Source organism: Perognathus longimembris, chromosome 22 (assembly GCF_023159225.1).
Source record: "Perognathus longimembris pacificus isolate PPM17 chromosome 22, ASM2315922v1, whole genome shotgun sequence".
Taxonomy (NCBI): Eukaryota; Metazoa; Chordata; class Mammalia; order Rodentia; family Heteromyidae; genus Perognathus; species Perognathus longimembris.
Window position 1 is genome coordinate 22,082,903 of NC_063182.1, and position 23,634 is coordinate 22,106,536.

The window sequence follows — 23,634 nt, forward strand, 5'->3', positions numbered from 1 at the left end:
GGAAGGTGAAAGATAGTTTGTCTAACAACTGTGGGATAAATGGATAGAGGGGCAGGTGAACAGAGAAAAGAAAGGTAGGTAAATACAGTTGCAGTACTCCAATGGATCTAGGAAACTTTAAGAGATGGGGATCAGTACCAAAATGGGAGGATGATGGAAGAAATACTAATGATCAAAATATGTTGTACACATAATAGATATATTAAATTATAATCCCTTTGTACAACAATTTGGAGATAACAAAAATGTTTCTAATAGTCTTAGAGGTTGGAAAGTACAAGATGAAATTTCTGTATGGTCCCATTTTTGGTAACAGCTGTGTGTGACAGTGCTATCTATGTGTCTTTTGTGGACATGGCCAAAGTCCAAAGATAGGTTACTCAAGTTTCATTTGGCTGGACATTAACACCCTAGATGAAGGCTTCACCCGCATGATCTAATCACTTCCTAAGGTTCTCATGTATTTACATCATCCTCATCATACAATATTCATGGGGACACAATAATTGCACCATACTAACCTCTCTCCCTTTAACACACATTTTCTAAATGTATAAGACCTTTTACTGCATAACTATAATGTGCATATTGAAATAAATAATCAGACATCAATAAATTACTCCTATCTAATTATCAGAGTTTTTTTTAAAGATTTTAACTGTATTGACATATCAAAATACAGAGAAGAAAACATTACAGCTGAAAATGGAAGTAATCCAGGTCTCCAAATTAAGCAACTGAATTAAACAACTAAATTAACCAACCCTTCAACTACCATAATTCATGACTTATATGCATTATATCTTTCCACACTGAACAAATCTCTCCTTGGTTGTTTTTTCTATCTTTAAAACAAAAGAAATCTAGTAGTAAATATTATTTAAGCTCTGCCATTATTTCATAAATTTTCATTATATATATTCATTCAAAACTGGAAATCTCCAAAATACATAATTCAGAGTCATTTTACATATTTCTTAGCATTGGGGATGGTATTTGATACATAATATATATTTGAGAACTATCTTTTTACTAGTTATATTTCACTTAAGACCTTATCAGGATTATTTATAATGGCCTTAAATTTAAAGATTAACTATAGTCTCTGCTTCCATAATTACTGAAGAATCATGGTAAAAATCCAGGAAGCAGTTCTGCATGATGTGGCGGAGACAAAGGAAATGAAGTTTGCTAAAGTAAATGTTGAAAGCATTAGGCTTAGGACATTCTGAGGTGGCCTATTCTTGCCTAGTATAAGTTGTATTTATTGCATGTTAATTGGCTACATAAAGAAAAGAATTTTGATATTTTTTTGTCATTGTTGTTGATGATTTTTGCTCTTTGGCAATAGAAAAAGATCACAAAAGTTAAGATTTAGAAACAAAGTATTACATGAAGTAAAACTTGAGATGGAAGATTTTCACCCTTATCTCAGTCTATAGTATTTGTCTTTTGCAGTTGAGCTAACATAGGTGTCCTCTTTAGTAATTTTATTTTTAAATATTTTAAAATGTGTTTTTGTCATTACCATTATTTTATTTTGTAAACACAAAATATACCTAGTCATGTAGCAAGACTTCATACTCAAAAATTTCCTGAGAATTTAGGAGCAGGTTATTGTTATATAAAACCAACAATAATTTGAAATGAAGATTTTTTTCAGCAAAAGATAAAACCTTATTGACCAAGCAACAAGAAAGAAAAGAACCAGTTACTTTAAAAGTTTATGTAAAGATTATAAGAAAATACTTTACATAAAAAAACATACAATTTTAAAAGCAGAAATTTTTTTGTTGGATTGTTTTATTGTAGGGTTTCTTATACTTACAGAATAAAAAATGTTGGCTGTGAAAAGCAATCATGCAAATGATCTATTCCAACTCCTTTTTATAGATTTAGGTCAGAGACCTAAGACTGAATTATAGTTCTAGTAAATTTTTATGTACTACAATTTGCTTTCCATGTAGTTTGGGTGTTGGCAAAATGAACAAGCTTGGCTTCATCACACTTTTTGAATTTTCCCTAGAATCAAATACAAAATATTATTTGTATACCTCTATTTATTTACTATTTTTATTCAACTTCCTTTAACATTGTTTGCTTCCATTTCTTCCATTCTCAGGGTCCTGTAGAGTGTGCATTACCTGTACATTCTCAAGCAAAATCACTTCCCTTTTCAGGCAGTCATGTTTCTCTCATACTGACTTTGAGTTCTGAGACTTGAGAACATGAGCTCTGAAGTCACAATGTCTGGTTAAAAAAATTCACGTCTATATATTTTGCTCACTGTAGGGACTTGGATAATTTCAACTAATTTTTTTTTCTTCTTTATTGTCAAAGTGATGTACAGAGGGGTTACAGAATTCCACATATGCAAAACCAGAAGAAGACTGAATTCCAGGATGTGCGTAAGGACTAAACTTCCCAAGCAAGTGAATCTGAGGAAGATCATAATCATGTCATGATTTTATTTGCTGATAACTTATATCAATATTCACTTATTGATTATTTGCAAAAGCAGAGGATAATCTTAAAATACTATATAAAATGTGTTCATTATGATTTAGGATCCATACTTCACTTGAAGTTCTTATATACATATGTTGTGCTATATTCTAACAAGTCTACACTTATATAAAAGACACATAACTTGTGAATTCTCTGTAATTAAGCTTTATAGAAATTAAATCCATCACTTTTTGTTTTGTTTCAGTGAATTTCCTTGATAGCAAGCTTCCATTTAAGTTACAAAGATCAAAACAATACTAAAATACTATGTCTTTATAATTTAAAACTGTTTCGTTATTTGATGATAAAGCTCTATAAAGATTTCTTTCAAGGGTCTGCAGTGTCAACCTTTATGCTTGATCTTAGGAAATACATTCTTATGGTTCTATCTTATGGTGGAATAAGTTACATTGCCTTAAATCTGAGGTCTCACAATGAGGCAATACATTGACATAGCAACTCTTAGGGCTTCAGTTCAGATGAGGTTCAAGTGCTTGGCATCCATTACATACAAGAACATGATGAAGACAGAGCCTTGTTTTTAATGTGACTAATTCAACTGCTTGAAAAAAAAAATCTTATTATTTCACTGTGGATTACCTTACTTATTTCTATGCCAGTTTATGAAAACAGTCTGCTATAGCAGAAGAAATGAAATATAAATCTTTCTGAACATGGTTGATGTAATTTGACTCCCACATTTATTTTCTAATAGAAAATTATCATTGTATTATTTAGAGTGGGGAGAGGCTACTTCAGAGTTCTTAAATCAGTGTGAAGCCTGATTGGGTCTCCTCAACTTAACTTTTCTCTGACAATTGGATAATTTATGCATGTAAAAATGAAAGGAACTCATTATAATTGATTTATTGAGTTGAGTAAAATTATGATCAATAATTTATATCAGTTTTCTTTAAAATGAGTCAAATGTAGCCATTCATTTACTCTCCATATGATTTTTGAAGAAAGACTTCTTTTCTGCAAAGCCCTGTTGCAAAATAGTTTTCCAATCTTTACTCTGTAATGTTTTTGCCAAACTTGTTTGTTTAATACAGTTTATAACATATCTCATCATATGTAGTCAATGACTTTTCAGGAGACAAAAAAGAATATTACATTAGAAAAATGGGGAAGAATTGCTGAAAGATGAGAGCTCCAATACATAAAAAGCCCCTGACCCATCCAATACTCTTTCTTCCCAAACATTAGAGAAAAAAAAGCCAATTAAAGAAGTAAAGTTGTTAACATTTAATATTGCATACTTTATAATGTACAAATATTTATAGTAACAAGTTTTCAACTTTTTGAAAATGCAGGCTTTAGTTTAAAAATTAATATATATTTATAAATATGCAAGTATGCAAGTGTACACAAATGCATTCACTGAAATATGATGTTAGCAGTGAAGAATAGAAATTATGTAATTTTTAAAAAAAATAAATGCAGTGACACAACAAAATGAATACCAAGAAAATGGTACTTGAAAAATGAGGATGAGGTCAAAGAGCAGTAGAAAATTGAAGAGAGGAAGATGATGAGAATGTAGTCACAATGATCAATGCATAACATATGAAACTAAGAAAACTGAGTAGAAAGAACAGTTGGGAGGGCTGTGGGTGAAGATAAAGAGGTGACATTTATCAGGATGCATTGTATTCATAAACTGATTTATTGAACCACAACACTTTAGTACAAATATTAAAAGATAATGAAAATGTAGCTTAAACATTATTTTATGACATCACTTTTATTCATATAATACAAGGACTATGATTCGTTGTACACAGAAACATTGTAAGGGAAACATGAAAGTAAGTTACTTGCATCATGTTTATTAAAAGATTTGACTTTCAGCCTATCATAATGATATACTTGAAATTTCTAAGTACATTGATAAGACTATTGAGAAGTAGAAATCATAGTAAAGGAATTATACTGTGTAAAAAATATAAGGGTTTGACAAATGCATAATGTCATGTAAAAAAATTACATCTCTTTTAAGTGTTTAGAAACCAGGATTTTTTGGCTTGATTTATTTGTTTTTCTCAGCACAACTTGAGTAGAAAATGACAGTACTGCTAAGTCCTCTCCATATAGTGATTCACTGAAAATATGAGAGATGTAGAAATCATAGGCCTGAACACTGAAAATGAAATAAAAATATTTTTATATTATGGCCAGGATAGCCTTAACATTCCTTTCAATGTAATTTAATCTTACTCAGGCTCATATCTGACTCTAGGCCCAAGGTCTTCCTTACTTTAAAGCACTTGCTTAAGAATACTTGTAATTTTGTTTTCCTTTCCATTTGAGATGTAAATCTTTTGAAATTCTTCTAACTAGTTTTAGAATCCAGGAATGCCTTTCTCAGTGGCCGGGGAGCAATCCTTTTGAAGCATATTCATTAAGGAAGATAGATAGCTTCCCTATGCATTATGCCCAACCTTTGTGGGAGAGTCTTCATTTAATTTCAGAGGACATTTTACTGCAAGTGGTCAAACTATCTCCTTCATGAAGATATGAGAGAAGACAGTTTGCTTTTGGGTAAAACTAGTAAGCACATGGCAAATCACCTACCATCTAACCATCCTTAACCCCTACTTTACAGTTAAGATGTTCAGTTCCATGTATCAGTGCAATGGAGCTAAAACTGAGTTCGAAGTTTTCTCCTCTATTGCAATAGTATTGAATAAAATGTTCCTTCCTTATTAAACTTTGTGTGATACAAGACTTGCTTTACAAATATTATTTCATATTATAGGCTTTCTAGAGCTGAGGTATATAGTTCATAAATATGACATTTTACCAAATAATATCCAAATAAAATAACATCTTGTCTAGACAATTAGTACTAATGAGTCCTTCACTACAATTCCTCTGGGAAAATATATTTTAATAATGAATTTAAATTTAAAAACCTGTATCAGAACCCATCACAACTTACTATATGTGGGGTAAATGGGCTTGTGTTTGTTTGTGAATATATAATGTATCTAGTTATGGATAGAGAAAACCCAAAATCCATCTTCTATGCACTTAGCACTGCTGTCAATAAGCCCAGAGATGTGGTATTTGAACTTTAAATTTCTCATGCAGAGAATCCAATAAATTCCTCCACAGATTCCCCTTGGCATCTAAGTAAATTCCTAGTGCCCTTTAAATTTTTATGGCTGTTTCTCTTCCTCTTACCCTAGAGGCAATGTTTCACTACTTTCACCGTATCTACATGCCTTTTCTGGCTGGCTCCCCCTCCCAATATGAATTAACATATAACTGCTAGACCTCACTGGTTTCCCTCTGGACTATCCCTTTCTGGCCTTCCTTTGTTTAAATTTTTGAAGCAGTCTATCATTGCTTGTAGTATGCAATCAGTATGAGATTCCAAGTATTCTCAAAGATTATAATAAAAACAATCAAATTTAATATACTCTATACAGTTATGTATGCACATATAAATGTGTAAATGCTTTCCACTGTTTTTCGCAAAGTCATGTGAACAAACAACAACAAATGGACTTTTGTTTTATGGTATTCCTGACTTCCTGATTTACAATAGTCTCAAGCGGTTCTTATATTTTACTAATCTGTTTTCTTAAAATTGATGAACATAAAAAACTTCAGGAATGGAGAGGAGTATTAGGGGCTAAGGGGTGAAATAGAGGTGAACTTCTTCAAATACAATTATGGAATTTCTTTTTACAGGCCCTGGGGCTTGAACTCATTATCTGGGCTCTGTCCCTGAAATCTAATGCTCAAATCTAATGCTCAACCTCTTGAGTCACAGCTCTACTTACAACTTTATTTGGTGGTTAATAGGAGATTAAGAGTCTATTAGAAGCTGGGAGATTGTGGCCTACACCCATAATCCTACGGAAATCTTAGCTCCCCAAAGGCTGAGTTCTGAAGATCTGGAAGCCAGCCCAAGTAAGAAAGTCTGTAAAGACTCTTATCTCCAGCTAATCACCAGAAAACCAGAAGTGTAGCTATGGCTCCAAGTGGTAGAAAGTTAACCTTGAACAAAACGTTCAGGGACAGTGCCCAGGCCCTGAGTTCAAGTCTCCTGACTGACCCCCACCAAACGAAGTCTAGTATTATAGACTATCCTTCCCATCCTGGTTTAGAACTAAGATCCTCAGATCGGCTTCCAGAGTAGAAAAGATTACAGGCATGAGCCACCGACTCATCTATGGAATTTTACAGTGAAAACTCCTTGTACTATAATGTAACCTAATTAAACAACCAATAGTAAGAGAATCAAAAAATGCTCGATTAAAAAATTCAGATGGTTTTGAGGTTTTGATGAGATTTAATTCTTTGAAATCTACATGAAAACTAAAATATACCACAAGTCAACTACTAAGAGAAATTGAAGAAACTACTAAAAGAAATTGAAAAGCATTTAGTTAAATATATCCATTTGATAATCCAGATCTACAGTGGACACTAGACCAATAGATTTTGATAGATACTATATCATCATTTGAAATACTAATGTAAACAAAGTTGAGAACATCTTTAAGATAACTCTGAACTGGCATAGTACAATTGAACACTTGATCAATTCTTTTCAATTTTCCTACCTTAATGATGAGTACGGATTGTCCAGCATTAATTCTGCCAGCATGGTACTTAGTCGTGTGGAAGGAAAATGAAGGGATTGCACTGACATTTAGTCACTACACAGTGTTTTTATTACACCTATGTAATATCAGTGACTGGTACATGGATCATTGAATCATCAATTCTTGCAAAATTAATTATTGGAAAATATTAGTTATAATGTAAGCTAACAAGTCTGTTACATTTTAAAAACTGATCTGTATTGCTTTATAGCTACTTTTACTTTTAAATAATGAAATTGCTAGTGATATACTCCTAGTGCCTCAAGGGATACATGTCCTGATGAACGTAGATGTTCATTGATGGGTAGCACCTCCAACATGTACTATTTTACTGAAAAACTATGTGTGTTTTGAATGTTATGTCTGTTTATGTTGGATTAAATTCATATTTCTAAATTCGGCAGCCTCTTTTCTCTCTCTTGGTTCATATTCAACTGTCAAAAGTCACAGCTTTCACCAAAGCATTATAAATAACACAAAACAAATGTAAATGAATGAGAAATAAGGATGACAAATTCCCAAGGTGTCTCAGGGGCAGGAGGGGAGGGCTATGAAAAATATACTCTGTTCCTTTTACAATTAAATTTTCTGTCATTTCTGTAGGTCCAGAGTATTATATAGCAGCCACAAATCATACAGATTTTTGGTTAGTCTAATGTGTTCATTAATATTTCCTTATCTGAAAAAATAAAATGAAATATGCCCTTCCAATTTTTCCTCTATGCACTAAAAAAATATGACAACCATAGATATTGGAACAAGTACCTTTACATGCATGTCAAAATGTATTTGCTTCCTGATAATGATTTAGAGTTGAATTTCTCCCTCTTGAAGAATTTAACACTAATTTTAAAATTTATTTTGTAATAGAAATGTGATCAAACATATAAATGTAACTTTCATATGATTATCACTCAGGAATAGCTGTTGTTGCATTATCTACGATGCTAGTATATCCTTTACAGCCTAGGTTCCTCCAAAAATTTAATTAGTAACTGTAAAGAAAGTTGAATAAATGTGTTTGTTTTACAAATGGAAAATGAAGAAGTTTTTATGTGTAAAACTTAATAAGATTTTTATTAAATATAATACATTTTCAATTGCTCTTTACATTAAAATTTAGCATTCTTAAGCTTTTACTTTTCTTTAGGATCTTTTTTGTTTATATTTGAAACAGGTCTGTGCTACATAGCTAACGATAAGCTATTATGAAGTCTACACTGGCTGAAAGTAGGCATTCTTCTTGCCTCTGCTTGCCAGCTGTTGGATTTACATACATATACCCCAATGCTCCCATTCCTTGAGGATATTTTTGACAGAAAGTAGGGGATGCAAACATTTGAATGATTAAAGTACATTGCTCCTATACATTTTTAAAAACAAATAATAGAAAGCAATTATACCAATTGAAATAGCCAAAGAATATTTTTGTTGCTTAGTTTATACAGAAATTACACTTTAGTATGTATAATTATGACTTAAAAATGGTGTTACGAAACTGAAAGCCATTTTATGATTTTCACCTATATTCTGCCAGTATATTACAATTAATGACTGTATTGTTCTAGTGATATTTACATTTCAAAACTCACCAAGCACTGTTAAGTCTCTGTGACTGCCTCACAAACCAACCACCCTGGCAGCAAATGATTTTACTAACAGTATTTTATTAGTTTCCAATTGTGTTCCTAAGTGTCAGAATCTTCAGTGTGGAACACAGAAAAGTCTGAGTCATAGCTCAGCTTAACTGCATCAGGATGTGACTGTCATTGGCTATGAATGTTGCTTTTATTTCTGTTTTGTTTTGTTTTGCCAGTACTGGGGCTTGAACTCAGGGCCTAAGCACTGTCCCTGGCTTCTTTTTGTTCATGGCTACCACTCTACCACTTGAGCCACAGTGCCACTTTCGGCTTTTTCTATATATGTGGTACTGAAGAACTGAACCCAGGGCTTCATTTGTATGAGGTGAGCACTTTACCACTAGGCTGTATTCCCAGCCCCTGTTGCTTTTATTTCTAAGTTCTCCTCTATGTGTCCACTTTATGGGCTCAGCTTAGGTTACTTGGAAGTGTGGTAGTTTCTGAGTTCCTAAAGCAGGTATTCTAAGGAGTCAACACAGGTTTACAAGTGATTTAAAAATCACCTGCATTTTCCATACTTACTACTTTCCAACTGGCCAAATAAAATCTCATAACCAATCTCAGAAATAGCATTGGAAGAGACAATATGAGAGTATGAGTAGCAAGAGGTCTCGTTTTTGTTTTATTTTTACAAATAAAATTTATGTTATTAAATTTCTACAAAGTAATACTTTATTAGTTGCTTAATAAATTCTAAAGTATCAAATTCTTGACTTCATTACATGCCTTTACATGGTCCCGTTATGATGGTCCTCTGAGTTCTTGAATTCTTGGGCTGCACAAAGCAATTAAGATGTCTTGAGGTCTCATTCTTTTTGTGTTTTGTTTTTAGGTCTCATTCTTTTGATATAAGAATTTTTGACTGCACTGTTTGCAATATGTCAGTCCGTACACACTTGATTGCAGAGGTCCCTATTTAAATTTCTCTCTTAAACTATACCCTTCTTCCTTGAAATTTAAAAATTATATAAAAATATGACTATACATTTCATACTAGAAATATAGTTGTGAGTGTTGTGAGTTCTTGAGTTTTAAATTAACAAGTAAAATACTTTTTAAACAGATCTTGAGAGTATAGATGTAACCAATAGTTTTATCAAAGCAAAATAGAAATTGAATTACATTAATGTATCAGTAAAATATGAATGATATTTTTAAAGTAGTGATAGTGAACTCTATACCCTTTTTGTTTATTATCTTGTACCTTGTAAAAGCTTTTCAAATTATTCTCTGCCATATATAAAATATGCATACATACCATTTTTAAATTTTCAAATAAATACAATGAATAATTTTAAAATCTTTATGTCTTCTACCAAATACTTAATGTTTTTATAAACAAATTTGTTGGTTCCCCAGTCCATTTGCGAAAATAGACTATAAAACATTTCTTAAGTTAAATGTTTATGCTACATAACTGGTAATATCGTTTTTGATGACCTCTTCAAGGTCACTAAGATCTTATTTTACACACTGCCTGCCAGTGCCCTGGACTACATATTTAGCAATCTTGACCAAATAACTCCTGCCAAAGTACTTGACAGGCCTTCTAACTTTTCACTAACTTTTTTTCTCATATCCTCTGTTTTTTAATTTGAATTTCCTTTTCAGTTGTTGCTGTTGTTACTGAATATTGAAATTCCAGCTTGGTTCTTAAGGCATTCTATTACTTGAGCCACTCTGCAAGTCTCCTCTTCTCTTCGTTTACATTTTAAGCATTTCTAAAGAAGTCCCTTTAAATTTCTTTTTTTTTTCCATATTACCTTAAAATGTATTACTAGAGAGACATTAGGAAACACAACATACACCAAAAGATTCACTTCGGGCTATACAAGTTGGTTCTTTTAACCTGGGAACTAGAATAACCTCTAGAAGGAAGTAAAGAATATTTTCTAAAAGTGCAAGTATTTTCCCTATAAATCTATCCCTAAATACAAAGTCCTTGAACACTTCAAGAAGAAGCATGAGAGACAGAAAATGATGAATATTCTAATTAGGCACCATTATGATATGACTGTTAAAGATTATTAAGGAACTGGGGAAGAGAACACCAAACATCCATTTAATAAGGTATTTTCAAACCTTAGGTCACAAGTGATAAGCTGGTTCAAAATCAACTTAATGAGCCAGACACTGGTACCTCATTCCTATAATCCCAGCTACTGAGATGGTTGAAATCTGAGCATTGAGGCTCAAAGACAGCCAAGGCAGAAGAGCAAAAAGCCAGAAGTAGACCTAAGGCCCAAGTAGTGGATTTCCAGCCTTGAGTGGAAAAGTTAAGGGACAGAACCCAGGCCCTGAGTTCAAGACCTAGTACCACCACAAAAAGAAAATCAATTTAATGTATTACAATAAGTATTTTTTAAAAATTAGAACAAAATAGAAATTATCTGCATGCATTCCATTTAGTAAGAAGGAAAGCATTACATAAAAGTTCATTGTCAGCTAGGTGTCAATAGCTAATGCCTGTAATAGCTACTCAGGAGGCATGGCCTCTGCCCCTGCCCCTCACTGAAATCCATGGCATGGAAGTTAGGCCATCAAAGCTGGATGTAGGGAAACTTGCCAGATTCCAGAAGCAGGATCAAGACAGTCACCTCACTGGCACATGAGCAGACTCAACTAGATGTTATCTGATGTCAGCTCCATTTCTGATGGTGTACAATATCAGATTCATACCAGTTTTACACCCCTCCGCAGGACTTCCTACTCTTTTTTCTTAATTTATTTTCCTTCTTCATTCTTTTTTTTTAATTGTCAAAGTGATGTATAGAGAGGTTACAGTTTCATACATTAGGCCTTGGGTACATTTCTTGTACTGTTTATTACCTCCTCCCTCATTCCCCCTCCCCCTTCCTCTTTCCCTCTCCCCCAATGAGTTATTCAGTTGGTTTACACCAAATGGTTTTTCAAATATTTAAATTTAATTTGAGTTGCCGAGCACCAATTTTTCTATATCAAAAGATCTTCAACAGAACTGAATGGAATTAATATCCTAAAGTAGTGCCAAAATTATCTATCTGTCTGTCTGTCTATTATCTATCATCTCTCTTACATAAATAAGCCAATTCGCATATATTTGAAATTCATTGAATAGAAAGTAATTCTGAAGAGATTACTTTAGAAACACTGCACAAATTGTACAGTCCTATACAAAATTAAAGTGCAATTGTGAATAATAATGGTGATGTTGGCGATCATGAAATCAACACCTCTGTTAAACATTGTGTTCATCTATGAAGATGTGTTCAATTAATTTAATATTCATCATATAAATTACAAATCACTTTCCTATCCATAGTACATAGTAGTGATTTCATATTTTATTTTTTATTTTTTAAATTTGATTTTGTTGTCAAGGTGATGTACAGAGGGGTCACAATTACATATGTAAGGTAGTGAGTACATTTCTTATCAAGTGTGTTACCTCTGCCCTCATTTTTCTCCCACCTATCCATCCCACAAGTTGTACAGTAGTTAACAGCATATTGTCTTAAAAGTATCATTGTTGTATTGGTTTGCCCTTTGTCCTTTCTGTCACCATTATTTTGATATTCCCCTTTATTTTTTAATTTAATTGTAAAGGTCATGCACAGAGGGGTTGCAATTACATAAGGAAGGTAATGAGTACATTTCTTGTCAAACTTTGCTACTCTCTACCTCATTTTCTTCCTTATTTTATTTTTTATTATTACTTTTTTTTTTCGTATATGTGGTGCTGGGGAATCGAACTGAGAGCTTCATGTGTAGGAGGCAAGCACTCTTGCCACTAGGCTATATCCCCAGCCCTATTATTACTTTTAATTGTTGCCATACAAAGGGGTTGCCATTTAGCAAAGCAGTTTATGAATGGAGTGCATTTTTATGAGGGTCTTCCCTTTCAACATTCTCATCTTTTTTTGGCCCTATCTTTCCCTAATTTTCCTTGATGTGTAGTATCTACAATGAATTCTTGACTCTACACTTTTCCCCCTTTGTTGTTTGCCTCCCCCTTTCTTCTTGGCCTCACCTCCCCCACCACCCTGGTAAGCTCCCACTTCCTGGTGCTTATTTTGTTGGGCTTTGACTTAGTCTCTCTAAGGAATTACACTATTTGATCTCTTCATAAAGTTTACCATATTTCAATCAATTCATAGGTAATCACTTGTAAACCACTCAATCATTTATACTTATACATTTAGAAACACATTCTAGCTAACACAAATGAGAAGCCATGTAACCTTTGTTTTCTCTGGGTATGACTTACTTCACGTACTAGAATTTTATCCATGTCTTTCTATTTCCTTACTAACATTACAATATCATTCTTTCTGACACAGGCTTATTTAAATTCCATAGTCTTCTTCAGAATTCACTTTTACTGTTAGTTCATATAAAATGAGAGTTATGAACTTGGAATCATTGTGTCATCTAGAATAATTAGCAAATAATATGATAATTGACTAAATTGTTAGTTTTGGGTGGATTATCCTTAAGTCTGGAATGTTTGGTTCATTTTGAAATACCCTACAACAAAATGTAGAATATAGTACTTCTATTTTGCACAAAATATAAAGTCAATGACAAACCTTACATACAGAATAAACATAATCGGGCTGGGAATATGGCCTAGTGGCAAGAGTGCTTGACTCGTATACATGAAGCCCTGGGTTCAATTCCCCAGCACCACATATATAGAAAACAGCCAGACATGGTGCTGTGGCTCAAGTGGCAGAGTGCTAGCCTTGAGCAAAAAGAAGCCAGGGACAGTGCTCATGCCCTGAGTCCAAGGCCCAGGACTGGCAAAAAAAAACAACAACAAAAAAAACCCACCAGAATAAACATAATCATGAACCAGTTATCGATATGCTAAAAAGTCATTTGTACCTGTCATATAATATAGATGGTAACATAATTAATTTAACCATCAGTGGATATACAAATACAACTTCGATGTATAAGCTGTCCACCATCTGTAAAACTTTGCATATTTTGTGTATTGAGCTCTAAAGTATTTTGACAGCCCCAAATCAGCATTAATCTGTCAATTTCAAAGTTTTGTCACCAGAAAGTTCATCTGAAGGAGAATGCCTGTTAAATGCATGTTAAATAGAAAGTGATTACAGTAGATAACATTTACAACATTTCTTGGAAAAATAAAGTTGTTTAATATGGTTATTATGTACTTTCAAAGTATAATACAGCTTTTTGAAAAGCACATCTTAAAACACCAATTTACAGCAGTGTAATGAAAGATATATTTGCTCAAGGAAAGCATATGGCAATAGCGCTAACGCTAAAGATGCCTTGTTCTGCCATAATTCTTCATTGTCATAACAATGTGTATGGGATAAAAAGTGGGGAATGCTGAGTTTTTATTGCTAGTTCAGTCTGAGAGAGTCTTGAGAAACTATGCTAAAGTGAACATTTGTTTTTTTCTATAGTGATCACTGATTTTCTTTTCTTGGCATTAAAGCTTTCAGGCTTCAGTGAAGAGTGAGTTCCTTGGGAAAGGAAATAGGTCTCTTTTACTATAGGTGCTTTCCTTTACTTAAGTGGCAACTTTAAATAATATTTTAAAACTATTAGCATACATAAAGTATAGGACTCAAAGAAAGTATAGTAAAATGTGATGGAAGAGAAATGTTCTAACACTACTACAGCTGACACACACTAACATTTTTTTGGAGGCTTTGATTTTTTTTTCTCAAGTTTAATCTACTTAACTCAGATATTACATGTTGTATTAAGTAGAACAGCAAAAGGAGAACAGTAGTTCATGAAAAGTGCATAAAAGAAACTAAAGAAGAGCATGGCTCTTCCAAAATGGTCATAGGACCTGATCAGATTGGGGTACACCAGTGGGGTCCACATTTACCTTGAATATAAGATTGTGTAAAAACTTGTCTAGGTCAAACATGCCCAGAGAAATTTTCACAGATTTTGTTTATTGAGTGTTTTTTAAGTGATTGAATGTTTAAAAAAAATCTTCTCATTATTTTTACAAAGTGAGGTTAGACTAATTTTAAGTTTTTTGTTTTTTGTTTTTGTTTTTTTTTGCTAGTCCTGGGGTTTGAACTTAGGGCCTGGGCACTGTCCTTAGCTTCTTTTTGCTCAAGGCTAGTACTCTACCACTTAAGCCACAGCACCACTTCCAGCTTTTTCTAAACATGTGGTGCTGAGGAATCGAGCCCAAGGCTTCATGTATGTGAGGCAAGCACTCTACCACTAGGCCATTTTCCCAGCCCAGAGATTCCTTTGTTTCATGCCTTTTGCCATACTTACATAACAGTTGAAGAAGACTTTGATTTTTTTTTTAAAGTAGGTTCATTTGGGTATAAGTTGAGTGGGTATGAGCTTTTGTTGTTGTACTAAAGGAATTTACCAATTATGATTTCAGGATGAGCTTTTTGTTACATGTTAATATTTGACAGGTTTTACTTTTCTCTAAAAATTATGGAACAAAAATCCTGCAACTATAAAGTCTAGTATTTGTTCACTTCTTCCTTTTGTGCTTGGAAGTTCATTACTAGAAATAAATCTTCTACTTACTGTTTTGTAGTTTGCTTTTATTTCATCATTCAAAAATAATTCCATTTAAAATCACTGATCACCCCTTATTAAATACGTGCTCATGCTCATTCTTTTTTCTCTTTTTCATCTCTGTGTGTTTCTTTTTTAAATATCAACTCTTGCTGGAAGCTTTTTGCCTAATATTTTCAATATTTTGTGTTTTCCCTCCACACACTAACTAATTACCTGGAAGGAAATGCACTGTAACAGTGAACATTGTCATTTGAAAAATACACCACAGGGCACAGATTAGAAAAGAAGTTTAAGGGAGATGAGAAAAGCACAAGAACATGAACAAAGCACTGGGGTGGTCCACGCAAAACAACATGGCAGTTGCTGTCAGGGTAGAAAATTTAAATGATTCCATAGTCATTTAGAGGAAAAAACTATTCATGGGTGATGTGTTTGTAGGGTATGGAAAAGAATGCGAGAATAATGTGTTTTTTGATGGTACTTTAGTTTCTAAAACTACTTAAAAGACGTCTGGATAAAATTAAAATTTAGATAATAAAATAAATATTTTAATGTATATCCCATGCAATCTTTGAAAATATGTGTACTAAGAATATATGTGTATGTATGTGTATACATACACACACACACACATATATTTAGTTTGTTAATCCTGACAGACTGACTTCGTGACTTCGGACTTGTCATCCTGAGTTACAGGAAAAAAATGCAAGGAAACCAGAAGTATTAGAGCAAATTTTGCTCTTGCTAACTAACTTTTAAGATGTTTGTGAAGAAATGTCCAACAGTATCAAGGTTGTGCAGAACTCATTTTATTTTATGCATTCTTTAAATCTTATATTTCACATGTTGTAAACAGTAAAGTCATTCACTTGCCTTAATTTCATCTTTTTGCTAATGATAGTATCATTATCCTCAAATAGTTAGGAAAAAATACCTTAATTTTTCCTTTTTTTCTTGTTCTACAAATCCAGTCAATTATCAAACTGTGTTTATTACCAATCTAATATATCTGTATCACTGTCAGAAAAAATCATTTTTGGCTTTTTAAATTATTACACTAGTTTCAGCACTTAATATAGATTTGGAAGTGCATTTATAAGGTGTAATTGGTCTTGGAAATTGTGGAAGAGCCTTGCCCATCAAATGGAAGGCCCTGAGTTTGTTCCTCAACAAAAAGTTATAATCAGTTCCTAGTTTATATTGCTGCTAGAATTATTTCACAAAATGATAGGGTCTGTTCATAAACTTTCAGAAGCTTGTTATTTCCTATAAAATAAAGATTACCATGATCTTGTTTTTCATGAAGTGATGATTTTTCTGGAACTTACATTCTCAATGGGTCAACTATATTTTTAGACATATGCAAATATTTATATCTTACTTAAGCAGTAGAAAAGAAGAAAAATAGATTCTGTTTTGTTCAAGAAGTTATGTCTTAAGAATGGGAAAATAAAGAGATTAGGTAGCCCAAAGTGCTAGGAACAGTCCCAAGAGCTTGTATTCTTACATATGACCACTGTCCTGTTGGTCATTCAGCATAAATCTGAAAACACAGGACAAGCTTGCTATATTGGGAAGATACAGGGTCTAAAGGGGATTAAAAAATACATCAATATTTTTCACTCAGCACATTACAATCATTTTGCATCAAAAATAATTTTAATGTCTATCAAAGCAAATATATGGTCACTTTTCAGTCATGAGATATGCTTCTATACTCACAATTATGCTATGATGAGAGAGTGAATGTTTTGCACACTGCCCCTTGTTTTTGTAACTATGCGAAGCCTATCTTAGACAATGAAATATCTGCTCAATAAAGAATGTGCATAGCCTAATAGCACCATAACTGAAGTCAAAAGAATTTCTCAGTGTTTCTGTCCTTATTAGTAGAGACTGTCCTTTAGTTTTCTTATAAACACTTTCTGAACTCAATGTTTGAATTATTATTCATATTTTTTTGTAGTTAGATTCATGGGCTGGTCTGCATCAAAGGTAGTAGAGAGGAGTACTTTTAAAACAGAAAGGGTTCGAGATATTAGAAGATTAAGATGATGCAAGTCATTATTCATCCGACAGATGCAATTGAAAGTGATTGGGAAGGAAACATCTGTTGGGAAACAAAACTTTAAAAGAAACCTATTTCTGGGCTGGGAATATGACCTAGTGGCAAGAGTGCTTGCCTCCTATACATGAAGCCCTGGGTTGTATTCTCCATTACCACATATATAGAAAACGGCCAGAAGTGGCACTGTGGCTCAAGTGGCAGAGTGCCAGCCTTGAGCAAAAAGAAGCCAGGGACAGTGCTCAGGCCCTGAGTCCAAGGTCCAGGACTGGCAAAAAAAAAAAAAAAAAAAAAAAAAGCAATCAAGCAAGCAAGCATGCAAGCAAGCAAGCAAAGCAAGCAAGCAAGCAAGCAAGCAAGATATTTCCCTGACAAAATCTGACCCTTGAGCTCATTATTGTACTTAGCCAGTGATAACTTTAATCTCCAATGAAATTACATGTGCTGGTCAGTTTATAGTTCTGAGTCAAGTATTTCATTGTCTGTACATACTTATCAAAATGAAAGAATAAGGATGAAATGAGCTAAAAAAGCAATCACTAACTTTGAAACTTCATATGTGTGTGTATTCATCAAAACATGGTTCCAATTTCATGTCTTTGTATAAGTCTTTCTTACCATGATTCTTGTTTTGCCTGATAAGCATCTTGCAGGTCAAATTTACCTTAAAATATCTTTTCTTCTTTATTCAAGACTGCAGTAGTTGTCAGTCTAGAATGTTGTGTCTTTACACTTCATTTGGCTTTATCATTCTCTCCTGTTGACTGTTATGTCCTATAATCTGGAACAACAGCCTTGGATCATGTGGCTCATGGAAGCTTAATGACCAAGTGGAAATGGATCCCCCTTTCTCAGCTTCCTTAATAACTGGGTCTACAGGATGTACCACCACACATAGCAGGTCAACAACACTGTAAATTACACATCATATATGTATGAACAACTGCTGTCCTTGTTCTTTACTCTAATATTCGATATGTTTTTAAATGGAAGAAATAAATTTTAGTCTTCAAATTGAAGTAATACATACAAAATGAAATCCTAGCTATCAAAGATTTATTGGAATCAGAAGAATAACTTGCATTTAACTCCAGTAAGCGAGTATGTATGTGTGTAGCTCCAGAAACATATGCATACTTCTGTCTTGAATGTAAGTTTATCTGATTTGGGGAGCAGAAATGGAAGTTCAAAAGTTGTGGGACAAAGGATGAAGTAATTTAGCACTGATACTCACTAGATACTATGTTCAAAATGAACGATACAACATGGAGGATGGGGGTAGGAGGGGAAAAGCTGGGAAAAGATAAGGGAAGAGGTGACACTGCCTGACTTATATAACTAGCCCCCTGTAGATCACCTTTGCAATAAAAATTTTAAAAAATAAATTTGCGTCAAAAAAACAAGCAAGTATTTTTGAAATGTGAATTAGAGCAGAGAAGATAGTAAAAAAAATAATCCATGTTCTTCTGATACAGGCTTCATTCTTTCAACATTCCCAAACCCAGATCCTGAGTAATTGCAAAAGAAGTGGTCTAATATGTACCTTGCCATTTTCTACCTTTATAAATCACAATACGAAAGGCAAACCGGGTATGTCTATGCCTTTATAAATTCTAAAAAGTGCACCTATCTGATACAAACAACGCTTGTTTTTGTTATCATCCTTTTGAACACTAGAGGCTGTGACAAACATCAGGACAAATAGCTTCTAGACATATGTACAAGAAGGCTAGTGTGAATAATCTGGATTAAAAGGAATAACCAGGAAACACCATGTACTATATGGACACTTAATAGTATGCTTTCAGACGACATCAAGTATTGAGCCTGACAAAAAGAATGCAATTTAACATAAAAGTGCAGAAGTAAGCCGAAGTCTGACATTAAAAGTCTTGACAGTTGTATTTTCAATTCAGGTCTATATATTTTAAAAGTACTAGTCATATTTGTTTCATAATAAATGTTTATATATCTTATTTTGTTTTTTGCTTGATATTTCTACAATAGTAGTCCTATCACAAATATTTGTGTGGTACATCATATATGAAGATCAATAAAGTGTTTTCTCCTTAATACCTTGAAAAAAATTTAAACTCTGTGTTTTCCAAATTCTTACAGCCTTTTAATCTTTAGTTTTAAGTGTCAGACAATATAGTATATTCTGAGTTCAAAGAGGACATGATCATTTCTGGCCTTTTGTTAAAAATTTATACCAGTGAGGGGGCGGGAAACGTTTTAAAATTTATTGTTGTTTGTTTTGCACAGGTTTTTGCTTCTGTGGTTGAAAAACTTCCTGGGACACTATTGTTCATATAAGTAGACTAAATTTTGCATTTAGCATATTTCTCAATCCTTTAGCAAATGAAAATTCAGTCTTAATTAGAAATTGAAATGATCCTAAGTTTTTGATACCTTCCTAACTTCTAAACTGGAGGTGATGAAATATTAGGTCCCCAGATTCCAAACTTGAAAATTCTAAATGTCTTTCCAGAAGTTTGAATATGACTTAACTTTTCATTTCCCTACCTTTCTCCTGGGATGAAACAGATAGTTGTGGTTAGGGGCTACATACTAGCAGTTCATATTAGCAAATCTGCTCAGATTCATTTTTAGGTGGGGGGGGGCATCAATCATCATAGGCAGGGAGGTCAGAAAAACCATAATAGAACAATGGATTTCATTCAAAAGATTTTCCATCTTTTTATAGAGAGTGTCTATTTTCCACCATGTTCCAGAAATAAGTAAGTGAGAATCCATCACATAACCCTGCTTCTGAAAGCAAAGAACATGGACAATTTTCATAACAATTTCATATGCTTGATTTATTCATTTGTGATGTATTCACTCACTCATGAATTACCTAATTATAATTTATTGCATGTCATCTATTGTTTAATGTACTTTGGTTGCAACAGTGAAACTCAGAAATTTCAGACATATATTCAGACATACATTAACATATATTATTTAATATATTGACCTATTTGTGTATTATTCTGGGTTCCAAGGGTGGCATTCTAAAAGTTCCTTCTCTTGCTGTTAGAGACAGTATTGGTGGAAAGGTTATTTTATTGGAACTTCCCACAACTTACCTAATCAGTGTACCTATCGATCAGGCTGTCTCAGCATTTATTCTAGGCTCAAAGTACACATGGGTTACAGGGAAACAATTAACTGTGGCTCACCAATTCTGTAATATACAACTTTTGAAAAAAATCTACTTTTTCAGTATTTTGCAAATACATGCATATTTGAAATAAATGTTTTCCTCTATTTACTCACAAATAGGCACACACAAGTTCTGAATTTTTTTGGTGCCTTGGGAAACATGGAATAGAGGCTGGCCTAGTAGATTTCTGTGTGTGCAAGACACTTGTGTAAAGTATTACAGAAACTCTTCAATTGAATTACTCAAGTTTGTCCAACTATTCAGTGATTTTTGACAGCTTCCTCTGTTTTATTCTCCTCCCTAGAACCTTTTTAAATACACCACACACACACACACACACACACACACACACACACACAAATTGAATAATACATATTAGAACAAAATCAATGGTTTTATCTCTTTCACTAATTCCATTGATATTTTTAGGTTATAAGTTTAGGACTAATGCCAATGTTTACTTACAGTCATCTTGTACTAGTCTCTTTCCCTCTTAACTACACTTACACCTTGACTTCATTCATGTATTCTAACTAAATTCTCATTCCCTCCTATTTTTCTTTAGTTGTTCTTTTGTTTGTGCCTTTTACGAGACACAGAATAAATATTTTAATTTCATTTCCTTAACGTGTCACCTGCAGATGTCAGTAAGCCTATACACCACATAGCCAATAAAGTTAGTAAAGTCGTTGCCCCAAAGATAAACTGAGACTAATTTGCTTTGGCAGTCAACATGCCCCAAGAGATTTGGGAACCCAGCCAACCTGAACTTGGAAGCTGTGATGAAGCTGTCGGCCGCCTGAGACTTCCTTTACTCTGATTCACTACCGAAAGGTGGCACAGGAGAAAGGGTACCCCTCGAGATTCTATATGACATGAGTTGCATCCTATGAATATGTTTCGTGAATCATCACACTAATGAAAGGGCATAATGACAAATGAGGAACATATCTCTGGCAGAAAACACTGAAGGTAAACGAGAATATTGATTATGTAGAATCTCTCTCTCTCTCTCTCTCTCTCTCTCTCTCTCTCTTCTCTCTCTCTGCAAAGCTAGCAGAAACTTCCATTCCAACTATTTAGTTTGGATGTTTACAGTTGACTTTGTCTGACACCATGGATTGCTATGAAATACTTCAAAGAATGGATCTGTGGTGGATTCTAATTCTCTTCAGAGGAGGTAAGAGATACTAGATATTTCTTTGTCAGCTTCAAACTGATTTTTTCACTCCTCATTTCATATGTAGGAGTGTTCACAGAAAATTCAGTCATATCACAATTAAAATATTTTAAATTATTATCTTTAGGTAGTTGTAGTAAGGAGTTGCCCATGAACAAAGCAGTTTATAAATATCTCTAGATAAATGTCATCCTTTCAATATTCTCACCCATGCCTTCCAATCTGCCCCTTTCTTCATTCTTCTTAATATTGTAGGGTATACATAGGATTCTTATTTATGGTTTTCATCTTTTTTCCTCTATATTTGTCCACGCCATTTTCCTACAACCCACCCACCCCTTTCAAGTACCAGCTTCCTGGTGCTTTATCTTGCTGAACTTTGACTTTCGCCTTCCATGGGAATTATACTATTTGAGATTTCCCTTGTATCCACTGTATGTCAGTTAATACCTATGTATACACTTAATCCTTCCTTCTTATTCAGTGTAGGAGGAAAAGGCAAGTACAACAAGATTGAATAGGACAGTATACAAAAGAAACAACAAACACCTAGAATCCTAATAACTTCACTAAATTTGATATCTTTGATTCTGATAGTGTATACAATCTATATACAATTTATTTACAGCCCTGTAAAATGATGTGTGAATATTGAGGTTTGTTAATTAAAACAGGAAAGTTATCTTAAATTTTTATGAAAGTTGTTATAATATTCTTTCTGTGATTCTATTTTTAAGTCTTGAAAATGGTATGATTTTATTTCTTTGGTAATTAATGAGTCCTTATATACATACACTTACAATGATACATTATACCAGATAACCACAGCTTGCTTTACATTTGGGTCTTCCTTTGAAGCCAGGGCAAGAAAATGAAGTGCTTAGATTCTCAGTCCTAATTTCTCTCCCCATTTATTTCTGTCATCCTGCTGTTTGGCAGCTGCAAACCTAGATCTTACCTCTAGGCAAGTGGGCAAGCAAGCGTCTCTTTCCTGAACTAATGGCCATGTAGTTCCTTGGATTAATTGGCAAGTCAATGGTGCAGCCTGTGTGCTGTTTCCCCAGGAGACCTGGTACTTCACATCAGCAACTTTCTGGATTCACTTTCAGTTCAGTTTGGCCTTAAGTTCTCTTCCAATCTTAACCCTTTCTTGGCCTCTTGTATTCAAATGGATGGCCATATTGAGTACATTGTTTATGTGGTATGGGGAACACAATTTATACTAAAGAAAGTGAAAAAAATTGATATAAAATGAGGGAAAGAGGGCTGTGAATATGGCCTAGTGGTAGAGTGCTTACCTCACATACATGAAGCCTTGGGTTCAGTTCTCCAGCACCACATATATAGAAAAAGCCAGAAGTGGCTCTGCAGCTTAAGAGCTAGAGTGTTAGCTTTGAACAGAAAAAAAAAAAAAAAAAGAGGGAAAGATTCTTTGAAAGGAACATATTTCTTCTGAGAAATGAGCTTTTATTAATTAGTTTTTGAGACTAGGTCCTATATGTATTCCAATATGTCCTCAAACTCCCAACCTTCCTGCTTTAGCCCCAAAAGAGATTACGGGGATTGAAGTTATATGTCACCATGCCTGGATTTGAGTTTTGTTTTGAGCATCTAAAGAAAAACAAAACTTAGAAAGAAAACAGAAAGTTGTTTTTCTGGGTGGTTTTCTCTTTAAATTAATATTGGAATTCTCAATGCAATTACACTTATACTTAATGTGAAATAAAGATTGTTTAATTCTGATCTACTTACTTTCTTAAATTTTGAAAACACTCAAAAGCAAATTTTCTTATGTGTAAATTTAAAAATTTGAGTAACGTAAAAGAGTTTCTGATTCTAAAAATCTGGATATGTATTTAGAAAGTCAGTCAGATTCTAAATTTATTTTATAAAAATAAAGATACATGGGCTGGGGATATGGC

The 23,634-nt window shown here is 33.5% G+C and overlaps 1 non-coding gene across 1 annotated transcript; it reads left to right on the forward strand.

Annotated features, from left to right (window-relative positions):
• The first annotated feature begins 1,133 nt into the window (after positions 1 to 1,133).
• On the forward strand, positions 1,134 to 1,259 carry LOC125340246. Its single transcript, XR_007208726.1, has one exon. It is a non-coding gene; the product is annotated as a small nucleolar RNA SNORA66 (small nucleolar RNA).
• Positions 1,260 to 23,634: the final 22,375 nt, after the last annotated feature.